This window comes from Peromyscus leucopus, chromosome 18, assembly GCF_004664715.2.
Source record: "Peromyscus leucopus breed LL Stock chromosome 18, UCI_PerLeu_2.1, whole genome shotgun sequence".
Lineage (NCBI taxonomy): Eukaryota > Metazoa > Chordata > Mammalia > Rodentia > Cricetidae > Peromyscus > Peromyscus leucopus.
The window spans coordinates 33,101,374-33,113,723 of NC_051078.1; positions in this window are offsets into that span (position 1 = coordinate 33,101,374).

The following is a 12,350-nucleotide window of genomic DNA, read 5'->3' on the forward strand; positions in this document are numbered from 1 at the left end:
TGAAATCAGTGTGGAAGCAGTGAAGACATTCCCAATGTGTGGCCTGGGTGCCTACTTCAATCTTCTCAGGTGACACCTGACTTCAGCAGACCACACGCTGTGGACTATTAGATCAGCCCCTGGACGGTCGCTGCACTGACCCCACATTCCGGCCCCACAGCACCCCAGAGCCTCTTAACTCTTAAATATTGTTTGGCTTTCAGAGAATTCTATTCTAAGTTTTCTCAGAAAATCTAAAGCTTTATAATCATATATATCCAAGCAAAATTTAAAAACATTTATAATCCATAAATAATAACTTATTATTTATATTGTTTCCTGACTATTATAAATGGTATAATGTGTTTGTCCCTGTGTGTATATCATAACCCTTCAAAGCTATATCTAGATCTAATATCATGGCACTGTAAATTGTGTGGGGGAAAAAAATCATCTTTTATAGACTTTGCTCTACCGCAGTTTTATGTCATGGCAATTTTGAGCAGAAGGTAGAGATTTTTCCATATAGCTCTGCCTTCACACATACATACCCCTCCTGTTTATTATCAATGCCTGCCAGGGCTGGATTTGTTCTTGCTTAATGAGCCTGTTCTGACACATAGCCACCCACAGCCCGTAGTTTAGCTTGGGTCTCACTCCTAGGGTTGTACATTTTATGGGTTTGGATAACTCTGTAATGACGTATATCTACCACAATAGCAACACACAGCCACTTCCCAGCCCTGAAAATACGCTGTTCTCTGCCTCCAATTTTATTATTTTTTTTCCACAAGATTGCCTACGGTCTTCTTAAAAATTGTCTTCAGAATAGTTAATAAATTTGACATTTTTGACGACTTTTATTGACTTGTCTCTGTTGACCACAGTATTTTTACTGAGAAAAACACTCTCCCTATACGTACTGAGGTATATTTTATAGTTGCAGAGCAAATTCCACTCAGTCAAGGGTACTCTGAAGGGAGTTATTCGATTGTATAAATATTTTAGTCTATCTAAAGGCACTGCCTCATGCCCTTTATTTAAAGTGCTGTCTTTTTCAAATAATTTTCAAACACAAAATACACCAATTCAATATCCTCCACTTGCAAGTCCTTTAATGATTTGCCAGATTTAGATGCTGTAACATCACAAGCTTTCTTAATTTTATTACGCGATTCCCATTGGTTAAAATATTTCAAAACACAACTATGATTATGATTTCCGATTTAAATCTGTCCACCATTTGAGTTAACTCTTCTTTGACTGGTTTAATCCCTTTCTCGTGTTTTTAAGAAAATTCACAATGCCTTTCCATCTGAGAGCTTTGTTCTCAAGAATTGTAATCTCTAAAATTTTCAAAAACCCAAGATTGATGCTCCATGTATTTTAGTATTTTGATGAGGAGCTCCCTATTATCTGAATGTTTACAGTTCTGATTTACAAATGTTTATCAGCATGGTAGGAAATATAGGCATGAGTAGAGTTGCCCTGGGCTCATTTCCAAACTACTGCAACAAACAGAATATCTCAATAAAAATGAGTAGTTCAATAAAGTGGGTCAAACTTTTCAAAAATTTCTCTCTCTCTCTCTCTCTCTCTCTATATATATATATATATATATACATATACATACATATATATATGTGTGTGTGTGTGTGTGTGTGTGTGTGTGTATGTTATTTTTTATGCGGCTGTATTCCCATCTACTATGAACACATAACATCATGTCTAAAATTCAATGCACTTGCACCATTTTTCAAGGATTTTGCTAGCATGGCAGTATATGTCCGTCATCTCAGCTCTTAAAGCAGACGAAGAACAAGCTAAAGATCAGATTGGGCTGCACAGAGAAGACTCCATCTCAAAGGAATTCTGTCTTAAGACTGCAATATGTTAACGATCATCTCAACTGATTTCAGCAAACCACAACTTTTTGAGAGGAGTGTGTGTGTGTGTGTGTGTGTGTGTGTGTGTGTGTGTGTGTGAGACAATCCTTTACTTGAGAAGATACAACACACAGAGCTAGGGAATCTGCCACAGACCAAAGTATGGATACCATCGAAGTCCAATTTAGTGAGCCAGTGAGTTTTATTGGGGTTATTTGTTAGGAACAGCAATGACTCAGACAGCTTTGCATCCCGAAAGCCTACCCCAGCACAGGTGACAGCCTGCAAAAGCCAGGAACCCTGGATCACATAGCACATCCTGTAGGCAACTCAACAGGTCGGAGAGTCCTTTCCAGGTGCCTCAATTGCTCTAAACCTCTCCCGGCAGCTCAGCAGGGCTCAGAGTCTTTTTTGCAACTTGGTCTGTTTAAGGGAGACTTTTTGTTGTTGTTGTTTACTCTGGCAGGAAGGGGCCTAGTGAATCTGGTCAGTTTCGGGAATTTCCTGATTCTATTTTGAGCCATTTTCCTTACTGTTCAAGGACCTTTGCTGCAGGATAAAATGTTTCAGTATTGGAGGAAATTGTTACACAACACTCCAACCCTTCCTCGGGTTTTCACACTCTTTCAACCCTTTCTCTGGCAATGATCCCGCGCCTTGGATCGGTGACGACCGATGTCCATCTAAGGCTGAGAATTAGTCTCCTGCGACACTGGGACAGTCCTTCACCAGTGTCTCTGGGTTAAAGCTGACAACGGCGATCAATGGGCATCAACACACGTTTATGGAAGTTTGACAGGCGCGTCACATCCATCTAGCAAAACAGCAGAAGTTGCTTCCCTTCGGGGACCTATGACCTCCCCAGCCACAGATGTTTATCCCGGCGTACAGTACCACACATGAACTCTTTGTAGAGTGGGCTTTCAATTCCACCCAAAGGCTGTTGGCCTCTTCCATGTTAGCAGAGCCCCTACTGCGCATGCTCACACTCCCTACCCAGGGAGTCAGTATTTTAGCATGCCGGGTTCACAGCCAAGCAGGAATGTTGGTTACAGCTCCCCATCAGCAGCCTGCACGGCCCCCCTGAAACTACAAAAGCCGGCCAGCAGGGTGCGAGTGTCTAGTTCACACCCAACTTCATTTCTCCATGTCTTGCAGTCGAAGCGTGCATGCACAGCGCCTTCAACAACAGGGTCTCACTGTCTAGTCCGGCATGCAACCAACACCAGTAGCCGTTATTTGTGGGCCACAGCTGGCCAGCAACTGATGGGAAGACAGCCTATCCCTGGTACTGGGCTTTCCATTCAACAACCTTATTGTGGGCGTTTACCCACCACCCCCACAGTTCCGCAGAGTTTTCTTGAGTGCAATCAGCAAGAAATATTAGATAGAAGGATTTATAGTGGAGAATCTTGCAGAGAGAAACAGATGGAAAATAAAGGATAGACTCGAGAGGGCCTGGAACCTATTCCAACGGGCCCGGACTGTCTCTGGCCCAGGGTTTTTATAGAGACGCCAAGGGGTGGAGCAAAAGACCTCCTCCCCCAGCACAGCCAAGTGCAGAGCATCTCAGACACCTGCACTCAGGCCCGTGGTCCTGATCATCCTCTATTCAGACCTGCTGGGTAAAGCCACGAGGAACCCGAGAACGGGCTCCCACACCTTATGGCCTCTGGGGGTGTCCTTTTCCATTTATGTGGGGCACCCTTTGGATTTTTTTTTCCTGTCTATTAACCCAGCCAGGAAGGAAGCACCATTTGCACACATATGTCCCTCTGCTGGCTTTCCAAATCTGCCAAACACTCAGGGGTGAGCACTACATCATCTATATAACAAAACCTCTCCCAGAGGAGGAATGGGACAAGGCAACGATCCGAACCACCATCCTATAACCAATCATGGGGTTACACAGATAACCTTGGCGAAGCACTCTGAAAGTCTGTTTTCACCTGTTCCTAGCAAGTGTCAGGTGCTCCCGGAGGTTCACGTCTAAGAAGATGCTAAGTCAAACACAATCAAGGTCTAGTGCTGCAGCGAAAGGTTCCATCCATTTGTATCAGCTGCGTCCTCCACAGATCAAGGTTAGGTACAGAGCATGGGTGGGAAGAGCTCACTTAATTAGCTCCCTGTCATCCTCAGTCATTCTCTCTGAGTCATTGTGTTTACATATTCTGGAGCTCTTCCATGGAGGCACCCTCCATGTCTCCATGCCTGGTTAGCTCAATGGGACCGACTTAATTTGCTCAGACCAACTCGGAGCCAAGGGTCAACATGGCCCTGCTGTCCCCTGCTACACCTGCTGGCTCCCAGGGTCGGAGCGGCCCTGGGTTGGCACAATGGCTATTACTGTTGTCTCTCTATCCAACATACCTACCTGTTGGACGAGTTCCTAGCTGGGAAAACCATGTCTACCCTTAGCATAACCTTCAGCTGGTTATGTACCCTCCTTTGTCTGGGGAGATAATCACCCAGGGCTGGGACAGACGTGATCATCTCTAGTTGTATTTTTTTTTTATAGCCTCCCAGAAGCTGCTTAGATACAACTTGTCTTTCTCCCATTTTTTTCCACATTTGCCTTCGAGTAACCTCGACAGACCTCTTCCTCTGCTTTTACCATGTGCTCATCTCTTCTAGGCTGTTCTCTCACTTTACAGATACTCTTTACATTGTTCGTCTAAGTCACTGAGATCCACCAAAACTTTTCCTGCTTTATAAAGATCTTACCCCACCAAAGGGTTTAGCAAAGCCACTTAAGTTCCCTGAGGTCCTTGCTGGACCAACCTTTTCTTTCGCTGTTTTAAATGTCTGGACCAGTGAACAGGGGCCTCAAACACAGCTTTTCTTATGCCTAGTTCCTTCAATCCCCTCCCCTGTGGTCCTCCAGCCCCATCTCCTCCTGGGTACCTCAGACAGAGATGATGAAGTGTTCCTAAGCCAGTCCATCAGGAACTGATCTCCTTAACTGCCTCAGGTTCTGTGTCCTTTGCCTTCAGGAGGGATGGGAGGGTACATTATGCAGATCTCCCGCTCCCACAGCGGTCAGACTGATCCCACCCACTCTGGTGCCCCACAGCCCCACAAGCCATGCTCTGACAGGCGCGTTCACGGCTTGCTTAAACATCTTTCCCAATCTCAGAAGTTCAAGTGCTGAGTATTGCCTGATCACCTTAGTTCATTTCATCCTGGACCATTGACAAGGCCCCCGTCTGCATGTTTGGACCACAGGTTTCCCCTTCTTTCCTCTGAAGGGTCAAATGTGAGGGGCATCTCCCACCGCATTTTATGTCCTCTCTCGCGCCCTCTCGTTTATCCACTTCACTTTCCAAGTCAGAGGCTAACTTGGAGGAGGTTGCTGTATCTTCCTCTCTTGCTGCCACCGCTCCTGGACACGAGCAAGTTCACCTCAGCCTCCGATGCTTTCCTAACTACAAACCAGAGTTTGGCCAGGCAACCTCTGCCACTGCTGCTAGACTACGATCTCGTTCCCAATCTCCAAGGCTGCAACATTTCCTCCACCCTTTAACAGCTTTCAGGGCCTCTCCACAGTCACGTGGTAGACCCCGCTCATCCAGCAGGCATGCCACGCCATACCACACAGACGAAGACTGCCAGCCGGGGATTCCTCCCACAGACACGTTGAATCCCAATGGCTCAGCCATGTGCATCTCACTGCTCATAGCAAGAACTATGCCTTCGCCGTCACATCACAAAGGCACCCTAACACATACCACACGGGAAAGGACAACTGTATCAGAATCTCCTCCGTGGATGCTTCCCCTTTGGGCTGCTCAGCAACAGCCCCAATTACATGCCTTTGCTATCCATAGCCAAGACCACGGACTCACGCCTCCCCACACTCATCTTTGGTTCTGTCCTGACCCTGTTTGGACACCAATAATATGGTATGAGAAAAGTTTCCCTAGGGAGACAGTGGCATGTATCGTATTAGTAATCCCAGTGCTGTGGACACAGAGATGGGTAAATCTGCCTAAGCCAGATGCCCAGCCAGCCTAGCCTACTTGACCAGCGGCAAGCCAGTGAGAGAGCATGTCTCATGAAAATAAGGACAGTGCTTAAGGAATAACACTCAACATGGCCCTCTGGCCTCCAAATACACACAGGGGCACACACAAAATCATTAATTAGCAAAATTGGCAGAGCCAGGAAGTGAGCACACGCCATTGGAAAACTGGCGCTGATAGTTTCGCTCCTTGAAGAACTTCCGTGAGCCTTCAGTTTACACAGAGTGACGTGAACTGCAGTATTACTGTAGAGTGGTACCATATGTATACATCAACAGCTTAAATACTGGTAAAATCTAATTAAACATGGGAAGCAAGGGGAAAGGTGCTGGCTTCTAGAATGTGCTTGGATGGCTTGTGAACTCAACTACTGTGAATTTTAGCAGCTGCAGGCTTGAAGTCCACTGCGGCTCATTTCAAAGCAAGTGTGGATTATGCACGCTGTAACCCATTCCAAGCACATTTCTGGCTTATGAGTTCCCTCGTTTGCTTCACACATTTTTCGCTTGGCTTTGTCGCTGTAAAAACGGCTCGGGAGAACGGGGTCATTGTTGTGACTACCAGACCGCATGGCTCCTAGACACTTAGAGCTTGTTTTGAGGAGGAATTAGGAAGAGTTTGACCACAGAATGCTGTAAGAGCGTATGAAACATTCTGTTGGGAGCTCAGGAGGCCGCGACACTGATTGAAATGCAGAAGATGGAGGCCGCCATTCATGTGATTTTAGAGGACAGCAAGGACTCAACAGCAGACTTGGCTAGAGGATGTTCCTATTACATTCTGGCAAAGAATCTGACTGTATTCTGCCCATGTCCTGAAAATGTAGGTCAAAAATGGGGTAAATTTTTGGGCAGTGGAAAAGTTAAGCATGGTTATTGCTCACTCTGTTTACTGAGTGTTTTGTTTGTTTGTTTGTTTGTTTTTCGAGACAGGGTTTCTCTGTGTAGTTTTGGTGCCTCTCCTGGATCTCGCTCTGTAGACCAGGCTGGCCTCAAACTCACAGAGATCCGCCTGGCTCTGCCTCCCAAGTGCTGGGATTAAAGGCGTGCACCACCACCGCCCGGCTACTGAGTTTTATATTGAGAATACCACTCTTTGCCTTATGGCCTTGAGACAGGATTTCTTATTGAACTAGAAGCTCGCTATTTTGCCTAGTAGGCTGACTGGCCAGTGAGCTCTCATGATTTGCCTCTTTGTATCCCTCAGTGCTGGGGACACAGGCATGCACAGCCATGGCTAGCTTTTTATGTGGGTGCCCAAGATTCGAACTCAGTTCCTCATGCTGTGTCAAGTGTTCTTACCCACCCAGCTGCCTCGCTAGGCCCTTAAGCAGATCTTTACAAAGTTTTTCTTGCTTGTTCTGGCACAAGCTCCCTCATGTCTAAGCTTTTCGGGGTTCTGCACTATGAATACCCCTCTGTTGCAGCTCACTGGGGTTCCTCTCTATTGCTTAAAGTTTCAGCATTTTTCTATTTAGCAATGACTTGCACTGGTCAAACCAGTTACGCTTCTGAAATTAGGCTGGCAGTTGTGATTCCTTACTTCTTTCACATTTCCCTCTGTCTTTTTGACACAGATTATTTATTCCTTAATTTTCGTATTTTTTATAGGGAGTAGCAATAGACACATGTGTTTACTCTGCTATATATTTCAAGGAAACTTGTGTCAGGCTAGCATTTAATCATTGAGAAAGTTGCTAGGTGAAACCAATTAAAAAATGTAGGGTACCTCAGTGTGGTAGTTTGAATGCAATTGGCCCCCATAAGCTCATAGGGAGTGGCTTTTTGGGTGTAGATGTGGCCTTGTTGGAGGAAGTGTGTCCCTGTGGGAGCAGGCTTTGAGGTGTCATATGTGCTCAAGCCATGCCCAGTGTCTCAGACCACTTCCTTTTGCTCATGGGGTCAAGATATAGCTCCTTCTCCAGCACCATGTCTGCCTGCACGCCGCCATGTCCCGCCATGATGATAATGGACTGAACCTCTCAAACTGTAAGCCACCCAATTGGATGTTTTCCTTTATAAACATTGCTGTGGTCATGGTGTCTCTTCACTAAGTCAGTGTTAGGTGAGGACCCACTTTGGGGCACTTAACTAAGACACTCAGTAGGATAGTCTCTTGTGAAAATTTCCACAAAGTTAGTGGATTCCAAGCAATACACATTTATTCTACTGTGGAACTGGATGTCAGAAGTCCCCAATTGTGTCACTGGGCCCAAGTGACAATATTGGTAGAGTGATTTCCTTCAGAGTCTCTGGGGGGAGAATCCCTCCCCTGCCCTCAGTTCTAATTGCCATCTCTACCCCTTGACCTGTAACCCCATCCTCTGTCTTGATTACATCTTCTTGTCTCCCACTTCTGTGGTGCAAATTCTAATTGGTCTTAATCATAAAAACTCAGAGTCAGATATCAGGGTGAAAGCTGAAAGATCAGAGAAGCAGAGCAGCCAGCCACTAGAAAGACTTCTTACCTCTGGGAATTCTCAGACTGAAAGGGCCAAACTCTGTCTCTTCCCGCTTTATATTCCTCTCTGCCCAGCCATATCACTTCCTGTCTCCACCTCCCTAGTGCTAGGATTAAAGGTGTGAGCCACCACTGCCTGGCCCCTATGGCTAACTAGTGGCTTACCTCCACACTCTGATCTCTAGGCAAGCTGTATTTGTTAGGGCACAAACAAAATATCACCGTACAGGTCTCTGATTCCTCTTGCTTTTCCTTCTTCTAAAGATACTGTTGCTTATATTTGCCTTGTTGGAAAACCTAGGATAAAATTTCCTTAGCCAGCCAGATGTCAGTGCATCCCAGCCATCCAAGCATTAGGTAGGCTGAGGCAGAAGGTCTGGCACGTGTCTGAGGCCAGAATGGGCCACATAATGAGTTCCCGAAGTCTGGGCTGCAGGGTGAAAACATCAGGAGAATGGAGAGGAGGACCAGGAGGAGGGAGCAGAGGAAGAGGAGGAGGGAGAGGAGCAGGACATGGAGGAAGAAGGGGGAGGAGGACTAGACAGTGGCCCCAAAGCGGGTCCTCAGCCAGCAGTGATTCCCCTGTCACCCAACACTATGACTCCTAGGAGCCTTTTAGGACTGTCAGGAATAACTTTATCTTGCCCATATACCAGCAAATATATGGAAGTTTGTATATCAGCCTGAAGAATTTACGGCAAACATATTTGACCTGTGAGATACTTCTTTCACTCTCCATATCCATCCTGACCTTAGATACCAGATCCTAATCAGTGGCTGGGAACAGATGAAACTGTAAGAAAGAAGAATTTCATATGGTTTAAAATACATATGGCTTGCCATGCATAGGAAAATAGAGCACCCTTCTTAGTGAAATACTACAGAAACAGAGAATCCAGTATTAATAAACATACCTCACAAAGAGTGCTGCTTTATAAATAGCCAGACAAAATGGAATATATTTATACAGAGAATGATTTTGTCTTTACTTCGTGATCCAAAAGGTAGTCTGAGCTCCCTGACACCCTCTCTGTTTTAATCCTGAACACAGCGAGTACACCCAGAGCAGATGTTTTCATCTGGTTGCACTACTTAGAAGAGCACGCTAATGAACTGACTGAATAATAAAAGTTCCTATATTAATATCATTACAATCCCCTTAGGGGTGTGGTAGTACATGCCTTCAATTCCAGCACTCAGAGGGCAAGGGTAGGTGGGTCTCTATGAGTTCAAAGTCAGCCTGGTCTACATAGAGCATCCCAGGCCAATCAGAGCTATGCAGTGAGACTTTATCTCAAGAAATAAAAAAAACAGAAAAGCAAACCAGAATCGTTACAACCTTATGCATCCTGGTGATTTATGTAATCTCTAACAGCATCAGTAAATATCCCTTATAAAGGGCTCACTCTTACATAATGGCAGCCTTGTGGGCGTCCCTGCACGCTGCTAACACTCAAGGCTCCATTCTACCCTGTAACGCAGACACGACAGGAACAGGTAAAATTTATTTACATAACTCGAAGGAGGCTGAAGTTGACCCAAGTCTAGAATTTCCTGACCTATCTTTATGCAGACAACCCCCAGAGTTCTACTGCATTTTCAGATACTTATATGGCCTAATTATAAATTTAAAATTTTTTATTTTTCATGTTAGCGCTTAATTCTAAGGAACCTAAAATGAAACTCAGAATATCTATCAAAAGTCGACGAGATTACCACCAAGTGTGTTTTTAATGCCTCTTCCAGCTTTCCTCCAGAATGCATCCTTTCATTCCTCCTCCTTCCTACTCAGCTCTTAGAGCTTGTCTCTATGTTGTGTGTGCATGTGTGTCTACATGTTTGTATACATGGACATGTGCAGGTATGTGCATACAGAGACAAAAGCTCAACATCAGACATCTTTCTCTGTTGCTCTCCACCTTATTTTTGAGGCAGGGTCTCTCACCGACCTTGTATCTCACTGATTTGCCTAGGCTGTCTGTCTAACAAGCCCCAGGAGTCCTCCTATTATCACCTTTCCATCTGGGGGGTTGCAGACATGCTACTATTCTTTTACACAGATGCAAGGATCCAAGCTCAGGTTCTCACCCTTGTGCAGTTACCTCCTAGGCCATCTCCAAAGACCTTTATCCTGTTTCCATTTCCTCATTGTCTTGTTTCCTTCTTCATGAACTTATCCAACTCCCCTTGTCATCTTAGACAGGGCGTCTCTACTTCCATGCTCTGTTCTCAGTGCAATCTGTCCGTAGCTTTTTCTTTCCTAATACAAGACTGAACACTTCTTAGCTCAGGAGCAAGCTACTCCTGAGTGGCTCAAGCCAAAGCCCTGGGTCAAAGTCTCTAACTATCCGGGGCGATGATGATACCAAACATCATTACCCATCCTCAGGATTTCTGTTCTAGCTGTCGTATACAACACACAACTTGCTTTAAACCTCCTGCTGTCCATTTTCGCCATCCATGTTTGCTTGTGCTGTGGGCTCATTTGTCGGTCTAAGAATCACATTGGCCATTATCAGCACTTCTCAATTGAGTTAGCAAATTTTCAAGTGTCCAGTAGCTTATGTGGCTAATACCATATTAAACTCAGAAGATACGGGTCATTTTCATTATTTACTCTAAATTTGTTTCTAAGACAAGGTTTCATATAGCCCAAGCTGGTTTTGAACTTGCTATATAGCCAAGATGGCCTTGATCCCCTGGTCTTCCTGCTTCCACCTCCCTCACTGAGATGACCTTGAACCCTTGATTTTTCTGCCTCCATAGCCTCCTGAGCACTGGGATTACAGGTGTGCACTACCACACCTGGGTATTTGTGGTGCTGGGAACTGAACCCACCAATAGCTTGATTTGTGGCAAGCATTCTACCAACTGAGCTATGTGCCTAATCCTGACCATTTCAGTCGTGAAGAAAGTTCTGTTCAAATGCCCCAGCATTCTGGGCTCCTGTTGCCTCTCCTTCACAGTCTAGCTCTAACATTACTCCTTTGTTTTTTTTTTTTAACATCTCCTGGTGCTGGTGTTTTCCCCTTCCAACATGGAACAGTGAGTTTACAATGTGTCACACTCTGCCTCCACCGCTGTTTTCGTTTGCTTTTGTTTCTTTAGGAACAGTTCGTCCCAACCCATAGACACTTAAGCTTGTAAAGACGACTTTGTGACAAGCCTCATTAGAATATTCTCTAAAGCTTGGTGAATGTGAAAACATTTCCCTAGCGAAGAGTGATGGGTCTGTCGGCACAAACGTGCCGGCGGGAGTTAGCATAAAATCGAAGGCGGAAGCTGTTTGTGGCGACAATACTTCAGGAGACCTAATGATAAATCACATTGATCTCCATCACTCGTGACTGGTTTTTGCCAGCCAGGGAGGCATCCTAATGTACAAAGGAAGATGGATGTGAGTACCACACCGCTCTGCCTTAGAATCTTGTTCACATCCATTACTGATGCGGCTTACTCAAGCTACTGAAATGTCTCAGAGCTTGGTAGAGATGGAAAAAGCTACCTGCATTAGATGGAACTCTTCGATAGCAAATGACAGCAATAGAAATCCAAGTAGCTTTTTCAGAAAAAGGTGTTAATGGGCTCCTATAACTAAAACATCCAGTGACTTGAGTGTGATTGGATCCAGGGGCCCACAGAGTGCAATATGTGGTTCTTTCTAGTTCCCAGTCCAACTGAAATCTTGCCCTCCCCAAAGACAGTCATTCCGACTCTGGACAGTAGTAAAGCAAGCCGTTAAGAGCTTAATCAGAGCAAGCAAGACACCCTGAGTAGGGCTTTTTACCCAGAAAGCAGCCTGGCCCAGCAGCTGCGCCATCGCGGGAGCTTGGGTCTTGTGTCTCTCCACTCTCGGTTAGTTAGTCCCCATCCCCTTGCATCCCATCCCAAGGTAGGCATTTCCAGAAGAGTAGAGTGCTCTTCTTAGAAACCCAGTGACCCAGAATCCAGTCTGTTGCAAGTACATACATAAGATACAAGAACATGTATGGGGACTTAAGTA